Source organism: Phodopus roborovskii, unplaced genomic scaffold (genome assembly GCF_943737965.1).
Source record: "Phodopus roborovskii unplaced genomic scaffold, PHOROB, whole genome shotgun sequence".
Lineage (NCBI taxonomy): Eukaryota > Metazoa > Chordata > Mammalia > Rodentia > Cricetidae > Phodopus > Phodopus roborovskii.
Window position 1 is genome coordinate 10,011,022 of NW_026126433.1, and position 11,701 is coordinate 10,022,722.

General features: G+C 43.7%; 1 protein-coding gene across 1 annotated transcript in view; it reads right to left on the bottom strand.

Moving 5' to 3' along the window:
• Positions 1–4,580, bottom strand: part of Pld1 (phospholipase D1) — a 184,079-nt gene extending 179,499 nt beyond the window's left edge. The window contains exon 1 of the mRNA XM_051185893.1: positions 4,500–4,580. The gene's annotated coding sequence lies outside the window, so the exon portion shown is untranslated. The remainder of the gene's footprint in view (positions 1–4,499) is intronic.
• Positions 4,581–11,701: the final 7,121 nt, after the last annotated feature.

Consider the following 11,701-nt stretch of genomic DNA (forward strand, 5'->3'; position numbering starts at 1 on the left):
CACCTTTAATCCCAGCACTCTGGAGGTAGAGGCAGGCAGATCTCTGTGAGTTCAAGGCCAGCCTGGTCTACAAAATGAGTTCTAGGAAAGCTAGGACTGTTACACAGAGAAACCCTGTCTCGAAAACCAAGTATATATACACTGAGTCTGTAAGTCTTAGCTGCAGAACTAACTCCTGCTTACCTCTAAAGAACTAAGTAGGCTATTTTTACTTCCTGCTGCTCTTGGCTGATTTCCCCCTGTATGTCACAGGAAAGATTTCCAAGTCTAGATTCCCAAATGTTCAAAAATGATTAAGTACAAAATAAAATGTTCCCCTCATCCAGAGGCAAGCCTTGGGCCATAAAACAAGATGTTCCCTTCATCCAGAAGACAGCCCAATGCCACCAGCCATGCAGTAGCTTGGGAAGGAGATTGGAAATCCAGGGCAACATCCCATGGCCCAGAATCAATGCAAGCATCCACTCTGGCCTCTTGACACAACCTGGGCCCTTATTTAGCAAATCGGCTCCAGTGTGGTTCTTAAAATACTGGAGTGTGTTAAGGGTGTAGCTCAGTTGGCAGAATGCATTCAAGCATGCTTAAAGCCCAGAGTTCAGTTCTCAACACTGCATAAAATCATGACATGGTGAGGAAGGCTTGTAATACTAGCACTTGGAGGAGGAAACATGAGAATCAGAAGTTATCCTAGACTACAGAGGTCCATATCAAGTTCAAAGCCAGCCTGGCCTACCTGTGTGTAGATAGATAGATAGATAGATAGATAGATAGATAGATAGATAGATAGATATCACAGCCCAGGAATTGGGGGAATCTGGCCCAGCATTAGACACAACCCTCCACCAGCAACATGACCACAATCCATTTTGCCTCCTATTTCAAAAAATGAAGGAGTTGAACTGATGAACTGATTGGGTAAGTTGCTGTGATACTTGCAATTTTGACATTTTATTTATGCTTAAGAACAAGGACAAAATGGGAAAAAACAAAAAACCTAGAAAGGTGGCTAGTTAGGAAGGTAGAATCCAAGTCTATTCTCTTAGAAAGATAGAAATACAAAAGCTATAGAGTCAGGCAGCTCTGCCTTGTGCTAACTGTGAACTCAAGTGCCTCTGACTGCTTTATCTATGTAAAAGAGACATTTTTACCTGCATTCAATGGTGTCAAAAACCAAGTGGACATCATGTAAGTGTTGATTAAACTAATAATGTATCTTATTTTATCATTGTAATGATTATTCAATAAATAGAAAACTTGATAAAGTTTCACAATAGAAAAAACAAAAACCAAAACTGGGAACCTATGGGACAGCTACCTAACATATGCTGTTGTCAAAATACCCACCACTGAAACATCTGGGGTCCAGATTTGCTGTGGCACTGTGAGTTCAGGGAAACATGGAGTTATAATGCATTCCCACTGAACTATGTGACACAATGTATGATTCCCTTTTTAACCAGAAACGGTCCAGACTTACTGGAAGCTGAGGTTCTGCTTCTCATCTGAACCCTGAAACATCTCTTAACCACACCTTAGCAAATACATTTTCTGTGCTCTATTGAGACTTGAAGAACTGTAAACATAAAACGTGTCCTCCCACAGGACAGCTTTTCTCCTGCACACAATGACTCAGTGGACTACAGGTTTAAAGACCATATCTCATGTGCCATGTCCTCTAACCTATCTTTAGCATATGGCTGGGGAAGACAGGAAACTGCTAAACCCAGCAACTTCATCAGAAAGGTCTTCGGGTGCTAAAAATGTGTCATCTTCTGGGCTAATATGTGATATGGATTGGTCCCACTGTACTGCTAAAGGGGACAAAGTGATTAAGATGTTGTTGTTGTTGTTACATATGCAGAAAAGGAAGTACCAAGAATAACTCCCTTCCCTATTCTCATCTCTAGATAGCCAGGATCTCAAAGTGCTTCCAACACAAATTCAAATTAACTTACCAACTGGCCCTCAAATAGGCTTCCTCATCTCATGGAGGCAGGATTTACTATACACTCTATCTGGCTATGCCTTTTGTCACTCTCTTTAAATGTGCATATCATGCTGACAATGTAGCTCAACTGCTAGTGCTTGCCTATCAAGTACAACACAATACAGGTACAGTGGTGCATGCCTGTGGTCCCAGCACTCAGGGTGGAGGAAGGCAGCTCAGAGGCACAAGTCATCTGTAACCCAGCAAGTTCAGAGAAGCCATGTGAAAAGCATGGTGAAAAGCGCCATGTGAAAAGAAAAGTGGATTTTTTTTTTTTTTTTTGAGCTAGGAATGATGGTACAGACCTACAATTCCAGCATTTGGGAGGTACAGGCAGAGGCAGAGGCAGAAAGATGAGTAACTTATAGTCTTCTTCACCTATATAGTGAACTCCAGGGTCATACAGGAAACCCTACCTCAAAAACAATTCTTTTCAAGTGCACTTCTTTAAAGCTATGGAAAAGAAAAGAAAAGAAAAAGAAAAAAAAAAAGAATACAACTTCACTCAGTGAGAAAACCGAAGCTTGCAATGTAATCATCATCATCAAGGAGTTATTAATCCCCTGGAAGGAAGATGAGAAGAGCTTTGGGAATGGAGGGGCAATAATAGCACAGTGACAGACTGTATTGAGTGCAACCAAACATCTTAGATTGTTAAGATGGCAAAGTCATGTGCATATTGTGACATGTGTCAAAATAAAATCAAACATGAAACTTTTTTTAAAACTTTAGAAGTGGGACTGGAATGATGGCTCAGCACTTGAGAGTATACTGCCCTTGCGAAGGCCCTGGACTCAGTTCATATCACCCAGCTTGGGCACACACACACACACACACACACACACACACACACACACACACACACTGGCCTTCTTAGGCACCAGCACCCATATGCACATACCTACACCACCAGCACAAACATTCACATAGTTAAATGTGGATAATTAAATAAATTAAAATAAATCTTTAAAATATGTTGAAGTTAAAAGTTGATAGATTTTGTCATTGTAATGTTTTTAATTGTGCAGGGTTACATAAGACCATTTATAAATTTAGATTAAGAAATACATACTAAGTGAACTTCTGATGAGTAGGATTCTGCATTAACTATGTGCTACTGAGGTAGGTATCAGTACATCAATAAACCTAAGTGAGCCTGTAGGGAATGTAACACCAGGGTGTGTAACACACTGATAACAGAAATAAACCAGCAAGGACACCATCTTCTTAAAACCTTCACCACTCACTTTTTATTTGTAAAGCTAATTGTACTGGGTCACAAAAAGCTCAGATACTAGTTTAGGTCATTTAAAGGCTGCTTACAAATTCAAGCTAACCACTTGTGTGCCAAGAAGCACTGACTATGCAAAGAAATTCTTGCATAAATAGTCATACAGAATAGTCCTAGGGAAGCCTGGCAGGAGAGCCACTGAAGTTCCTGGCCAGCTAGCTGCAGGGGCCCTCAGCAGATAATCTGGAGTGGGCCAAGCTGAAACTAGTGGGCCTGGCTAATTAATAGGTTTGTTCCTTCCAAGGACAGACCTAGAAATGGTCAAATGCATACGCCCCTGTGGTCCTTAAGATTGTCCTTGTATTTTGAGCTTCATGAAGGAAGGCAGTGATCAGAGATTAGGGGGGAGGGAGAGGGGGAGAGGACAAACATAGGCGTGGCAGGTAGTCCTAGGGTAATGGGGAAGGGATGGGAAAAAATCCTAAAAAGTCCTGATGTGTAAACCAAGCCCTTAAGAGGAGGAGGCTGGAAGAGTCCTCAACCTCTGCTACACAGCCTTTAAGGGGAGCCTGGGCTACAGAAAGTTTGTTTCACATAAACAGTCCCATGGCTTAGAGGACCTCACTCCCTGACCAGAGAATTCAGTCTCAAACATCTTGGGTCAGAGCTAAAACAACAAACCGCCCCCCTTGAACACGCCCTGCTCTTAGAAGCCCTTGTCTCCTCTCCACTTCTATGCTGTACATCTTTGGCCCCAAGGCAGCAGCTGTGTGGCTAAACGCCTGGGACTGTGCTTCAGCTGGACACGAAACCGCTGGAATGCAACACTTCCTGGTTGGCCGGGGATGTTGGTGCCATCGCCATCAGCCCACAGCGTTAACCAGCGCAGGGAGCGCGAAACCATCTAGTTAGTGGGAGCGTTCAGAGCCACTGCACTCCGGCCCGAGGAAGTGGGGTGGGGTGCATCCTGCAGAGTTCGCCTGGGATCTGCGGGGACTTGGGGAGCGTGTCTAGGGTACCAACAGCAGACCCTGCGCTCCGGGCAGCGGTCCTCTCCTGCGGCCACTGTGTGAGCAGATCCCACCGGCTCAGACTTTGCAGGAATTAAGACTACGGGGTGGGGTGGGGGAAGGGGGGTAAGAGGGGGTGTCCCGGGGAACCTCCAGGGACGCCGCAGCTGAGATCAGCTCCAAGAGGGCCAGGAAAGGCGGGACGAAGCAAGAGGGTTAGGACGCCCTGCGGGCTCGGAAGCCCCATAAGCCTGGCCCTCGTGGCTCCTACCTGCGGGCCTGGGCACGAGCACACACGCTTCAGCGGCGGGGGCGGCGGCTTCTGGGGTCCCCGCGCAGCTGGGGCGGCTGGAGGAGGGGAAGGCGCAGGGACTCTCCGCCCGGAACTCGCCAGACAGTCTGCTGGGTGGGGCGGGGCGGCGTCGGCCAGTGGCGGTGACAGAGCCTCTGCCTCTGGCCTTCCTGCGCCTAGGTTCTTACACTTTCTTCTCCCCATGTTTCCTAACCCAGCCGCAGTTATCCGAGGGGTGCATGCTAGTGTTGCCCTTACCAAGTTCACTTCCCTAATCTCTGAGGCCAGTCCTTGTCTATGACATCTAATCACAGTTGCTATGACTGTTATAAGCCAACAGCTAGCCAACTGGTGAAATATTCCTGGCCTGAGTGACATACTTAACTAGGTGCTTCTTGGAGGTCAACTGTGTAGGTGTTATGGCCTGTTTACAAGTAAGGAAACAGAGTCTGGAAAGAGTGAAGTAACCAGCCTGGTCGGCCCAGCCAAGATTGGAAAGACAAGAATCTCCTCTAAAGCCCCGCTGCTCTTCCTCCCCACTCTCCCTGGTGTGTGTGTGTGTGTGTGTGTGTGTGTGTGTGTGTGTGTGTGTGTGTGTGTGTGTGTGTGTGTGTGTGTTTGGTTGGGTTAGGTTGGGTGATTTTGTTTTGTTTTTCTTTTGTTGTTTAGATAAGACTCTGCTATATAATCTGGTTGACTATGGAGACCAGGTAGATCTCAAACGAAGTGACCCCTGCCTCAGTCAGACAATACCCTCATACCGCACACTTCTCCGTCACACTTACTATCAGTATGGGGTCTAATTCAGAAATCTTAACGGGAAAAATAAAATCAAATGGGAGGAAACCATGAGAAATTCCCATTACACCTATGGAATTGTCCAAATAACAATTTTGCAATTTAGCCCACTTAAGATAGTCTTCATCAAGTGAAAACCGGTGCCCACGTGGTTTTAATAGAAACCCTTTTGGAATATAATTTTGAGTACAGGTTGGTTCCAAGTTGGTTACACAACACTGCATCCAGCAATGTCCAAAGATGCAATGATCCCCTGTACATTAAACTGCTAATGTCATAGGCCTTTTGAAACTATTTATTAACTATGACACAGTGAGACAGACCTGAAAGACTCTCAGAGCGTGGACCTTCACGCTCCAACTCAGGAAAGGCAACACCCCAAATCACTCACGAAAAATGGTCTTAATGCAAACAACATGAGGACTTTTTTATTCCAAGTGCACTGGGGTCCACAGTAATACGCCACACATGGGGTAGAGGACTGAGGACCACGAGTGCAGAATTGAGACAGCTTTTATAGGGTTTACAACAAAGCCCACGCATTGTAAACAAATCATCTCATAGCAGCAAGAGCTGGTGCGGTGGGAGCCAATCAATTTAAACCATTTTATAGATTTTAGACCAATCATTTTAAATCATCCAAGCCCACGCTTTATAGACCAATCAGTTTTCTATAGCCCCAGAAGTCTGCATTTGCTCAGGTTCCTAGGTGGGGTGACAAATGGCAGTTAGGCTAGGTCACTGGGGCAGGGGTTTCACAAGCAGTTTGTGAAGTCAGATAAGTGGCAAGGAGTGCGACCTTTTGCCTATTTACTGACAGAGGACAGGGTCTGGAATTTGAGGTGTTTAGGGCTTTTTAGATAGCATTTCTAAACTTTCAGCTTTCTGGGGTCACTGGAGAGTTAGACTGTATTTTCCATCCTTTCAGACCCAGTTACATAATGTCTTACTATGCTCACGGCACTGCATGAAATGAAAAATATTTCACTCCAGACATAGGAGGAGCTGACATTAGAGTGTAGACTCAGTTTCCTGTAACCTGTAACTGCCCAGCCCTCCCTAGCTGCATTCTTGTCTTTTGACTTGTCTTTTGTCTTGTCTAATAATCAAAGAGCCATGCAGCCATTGCTCTTTCCTTGATAACATAAATAATTGGTGTCTTTTGAATCTTATGATTCTCACAGATTTTTGCAATTATATGCATGGCCTTCTGAAAAGCAGAGTATTGCCTAAGAGGAGTTTGGCAAGATAATGACAAGCATGTAACTGAAAGGCTACCTGAGCCTCCTTCCTTGCTTTGTCTACTTTGCTAGTCTCAGTGACCTGATAAGCACAGGCCTGAGCTACTGCACTCCTCCAAGCTTGTCTTTAGATAACGTCAGATGTTTGGTTGAGAAGCACCAACTGTAAAATTACATACTGCTTTTTTAAAGTCATCATTGAAACGTTTGGCATTACAACATAACAATAGGTCTTTCTGGCAACTGTAATTATAAACAAAACAAGTACTGTGCGATAACCAGGATTCTGCCCCCTGAGGTGTCAGCCAGCAGGGAAGTGAAGCTGAAGCTAACATAAATGTTAGACATGCTAGAATTCTACAGGTCATTGCTCTTATCCTCTGAGATTTTATGATGGTTCTTTCTTTTCAGGGGTGTCCGAGGAAAATGACTAAGAAAAGCCTATAATACCAGCACTCCCAAGAAGACTTCCTTGAGCTTGAGCCAGCCTAGCCTGCTCAGTGAGATCTGTGTGGGTGGGGGGGAGACTAAAATATTCTGTCCCATCTGCAGGTGTGTGAGGATGTTGGGAGGGGGTTCTATGTCGAGGGAAGACATAGAACGATGAATGGGGTGGCAGTATTCCCTGGGGTCCTGACTGCATGGAATGAGAATGTGAGATGGATGTCATCTGTCATCTCTCCCTGTTTCCGGATTTCGGGGCAATGTGACTGTGCCACCATGCCTTCCTGCCATGGTGGACTGTGAACCTCAAACTGTGAGCTTGGATGAATTCTTCCACTTTTCAGCAGCTTCTTGACAGGTGACAGCAAGGGGATAAGCAAATAGTACATACATTTATCTCAGCGTTGGTGTTCATAATCACACAAGTTTCTTTTCTAAATCTTTTAAAACTTTCATCTTCTCTTCTGAATATAAAAGTAATATATGTTTACTTCATAATGTTTGCATTTGTATTTTGCAAAAACACACGGTTTTTGGAAACCGTAGGAACAATTTTAATGAAACTTAATACGTTTTTAATGCACAAAAAGACTTACTTATGAGTTGAGAATATCATATCAATTCATAGCACATAAAAAACAAAACTGTTTGGTAATACAAATTTGGCCAGATGATTTATCTACAGTATATTCAGGGATGACACTATCTGCACAAAATAGATACAGATGGAGAATGGGAAGTTCAGAGTCTATCTTGGACAATGACCTCTGTCTTAGTTAAGAGTTTTATTGCTGTGGAGAGAAGCCATGACCACAGCAACTCTTATAAAGGGGCTGGCTTACACATCAGAGATTTTGTCCATTATCATCATGGTGGAAAGCACGACAGTATCCAGGCAGACATGGTGCTGGAGAAGGAGTTTTATATCTGTTTTGGCAAAAGACAGGAAGGGAGAGAGATTCTGGGCCTTCTGGAACCTCAAAAACCCACCCCCATTGACACACTTCCTGGAACAAGGACAAGGCCTCAAGTCCTAATCCATTCAAACTCTATGAGTCTATGTGGGAACATTTTCATTCAAATCATCAGATTCCAATCCCTGGACCCCATAGCTTTGTGGCCATATCATAATGCAAAATGCCTTTAATCCAACATCAAAAGTTGGACCACTGTTTAAAATGTCCACAGTTCAAAGTCTCTGATACTCATGGCAATCTCTGATTGCCCCCTATAAAATCAAAGTGAAAAACAGATCACATACTTCCAACATACAATGTAAAGGATAAACATTACCATTCCAAAGGGGAAGAAATGCTGGGCTGAAACAAGACCAGAACACCAAACTCTGCATCTCCATGTCTGATGTCAGAGCTCTCTTCAGATCTCCAACTCCTTTCAGCTTGGTTGATGCAACACACTTCTTTCTCTTGGGCTGGTTCCCCTCCCTGTTAGCAGATCTCCTAAGCAGGTATCCCACAGCTTTGGCATCTCCAACATCTTGAAGTCTCCAAGATAATCCAGGCTTTACCTCCACAGCTTCATGAAGGGACATCCCTCACACATGCCTGGCCTCAGGAGCTTTCCTTAGCCGTGGAGAGATATTTCACAGGCCTTTTCTTAAATCCTTGACTCTAAAGCCATAACCACATGGCGAAAGCTGCCAACTTCCGTTGCTTGCTGGGACTAGAACACAGCCTTCTTGCTCAATTAAATCTTCATCAGTTTTGTTTTCTATGGTTTCCATCATTGCCTAGGTTTGGCTGTTCTGAAACTGGATCTGTAGACCAGACTGGCCTCAGACTTTAAGATCTGCCTGCCTGTGCCTTCGGAGGGCAGGAATTAAAGGTGTGCACCACAATGCCCAGCTCTAGACCCTAGGCTAGCATCTAGAAATCATTCAGGTGCTTGCTAGAAGAGGGCTACCTCATACCCATGAATCAGAACCCACATTTGATTAATTTATTTGAATCCACAATTAATAAATTTAAGTTTATTGTGTTCTGAGAAAGGGTCTGGCCATAAACTCAATGTATGGCTGAGGATGACTTGGAACTCCTATTATCTTGACTACATTCCCAAATTCTAGGATTACAGGCTCTCTCCACCATCCCTGTTTTATGGGGTGCTGAGGATAGAACCAGGGGGCTCCATGCATGCTAAACACTCTACAAAATGGGCTCTATCATCAGCTCCCAGAAGAATACTGCACATACAAATGTGAGAGGTAAGCAGTAATTAGAATTGTTATGTCTCATGTCAAGCCATATTCATCAAAGTTACCGCAGACATCCAACTCCCTTGTTATACAGTGTGGTTGGCAGATAATTTTGCAGATACTCTGTTTTATTTTAATTCCCTTTCTGTTTTTTCTCCTTTATTATTAGTGTGTTATGTGCGTTTTTGAAATGGTGAGTTAATGTCAAGGTAATAAGGAAGCTTCCTCCAGTAGAAGACATGCTGCTCTGAGAACCAGGGGCTAAGGGGAAGTTCACTAAGGATAAAATGCTCAGATTTTGAGACTAAAGAGAGTGTTATACCAAAGATGGGCTTATGAAAACCCGTGCCAACTCAAGTGAGGACAGAATGCTACTTGGGCTACAGGAAAAATTGGATCTCAGGATTTTTATAAATAGCTCCAAAAACCATTCCCATTGCTTTAATTCAATGCATGAAAATCTTGCAGCAACTCTGCTCTCTCATGTCTCTGTCAGAGTACAAAAGTGAATCAGCTGAAGGCTATTGAGACAGCTAGTGACACACCATGTCTAAGTGTGTTCATCAGGGTGTTTCTGGGAGAGATTGGCATAGGAAGTCAAGGACAGGAACTCCAGCAGGGCAGGAACCTGGAGGCAGGAGATGATGCAGAGGCCACACAGGAGTGCTGCTTACTGGCTTGCTCCTCCTTGCTTGTTCAGCCTACTTTCTTATAGAATCCAGAACCCCCAGCCTAGGTATGGTCCCACCCACAATGGGCTGGGCCCTCTTCCATTAATCACTAATTATGAAAATGCCTTATAGGCCTGCCTACAACGGGAACTTATGCAGGCATTTTTCTTAAATGAGGCTCCCTCCTTTCAGATGAGCCCAGCTTTTGTTCAGATGACATAAAACTATCCAGCACACACAAGTTTGGTGGGTGCCATTCAACCCATTGAAGCAGAAAGAACAAAATGGTAGGGATACGACCAATTGAGTCTCTCTGAGGTAGGACCTACATCTTCTGCCCTTCGGTGCCTACATGTTTTCTCTCAGAGCCGGACATGGATTGGGATTTACCCATTGTAGGAATTAAGACCTTGGCTAAGAATTCACTTCCCCCTGCTGCCCTCAGGGCATTTCTCCTTTGTTTTCTGCAACCTTGGGGTGGGGCCCTACAAACGCCCTAACCGGTCCTTGGAACCTGAGATGACTAACCGCCCCCCCCCCTCCATTTACCCATCCTCCATCTGGTGCCAGGTTATATAAGCCAGCCCCCAGACTAAAATAAAATAAGAAAAAGCCTTCTTAACATCAAGCAAGAGTCCTGTGTTGTCAGTCCCGACACCCTCCGCAGAAGCTCAGTCCCCTGTCCTGCGGGCGTGACAACCCATTGCCTGGAGCTGCTCTAACAGCTTGGCAGCCTTTGGCTTGGGAATAGCACAGTATAGAACTTCTTAGCCTCTGTAACTGTGTAAGCCACTTCCTCCTAGTGAGTCTATAGTTATTTTTATGTGTGTGTATAGTTGTGGCTACTGAATATATATACAATATATACATTAGTTTCATTTCTCAGGAAAAAATATAATATATATAAACATGTACAAACAACATTTTTGAGCTTATATATAAAACAAAATTGGATTCTGGATTCAGAAACTAAGGTGGTTTTTGTTTGGGTTTGGTTTGGTTTGGTTTATTTGGAGTTAATAGGGGATGAGATCCAGACTTCATTGTTGTGCAATATTATTTTAAGATGTATTACATTTGTTTTAATGATACAAAGATATGTTGCACTCTTTTGTGTTGCATTTGTTTAACTCTGTGAAGTTGGTTACTTTGACTGTCTAAAATACTTGATTGGTCTAATAAAGAGCTGAATGGCCAGTAGCAAGGCCAAAAGATTAGGTGGTGCTGACAGGAAAAGAAAACTAATAAAAGGAGAAATCTGGGGGGAAAATGTCAAGGAACAAGAAAACTAAAAGGAGAGAAGGACATCAGGAGGGGCCATTCACCCAACCACACAACCAGCAATGGAGTAAGAAAGGAAAAAAAAAGTTATACAGAAATTATGAAAGGTAAGACCCCAGAAGCAAAAGATAGATGGCATAATGTAAGAAAATCTGGCTGGAAACAAGCCAAGCTAAGGCCTAAGGCCAGGAATTTATAAAAAGACTCTGCCTTCCCATGTGATTATTTGGGTGCTGGCACCCTGAAAAGAGCAAAGAGAAACAAAAACAAAATAAAAAAAAAAAAAAAAACCCAGCTACCAGGCTACCCCATACCTGTCTGGAGCCCCATCTTTAACTAAATACCTAGCATCACTTAGTGTTACGTTGCCAATCAATAAATGTCCTAACCCCTTAGTAGCTCCACCATTAATCCTGAGTGCACAATCAAATTACAGGTATAATAGTACTGATAGTATTTAATTAAGCAGATTCTAGCACAGGCCTGATCCATATGATTTTTTGCTTGCACCGTATAGCAAGCATCACATAT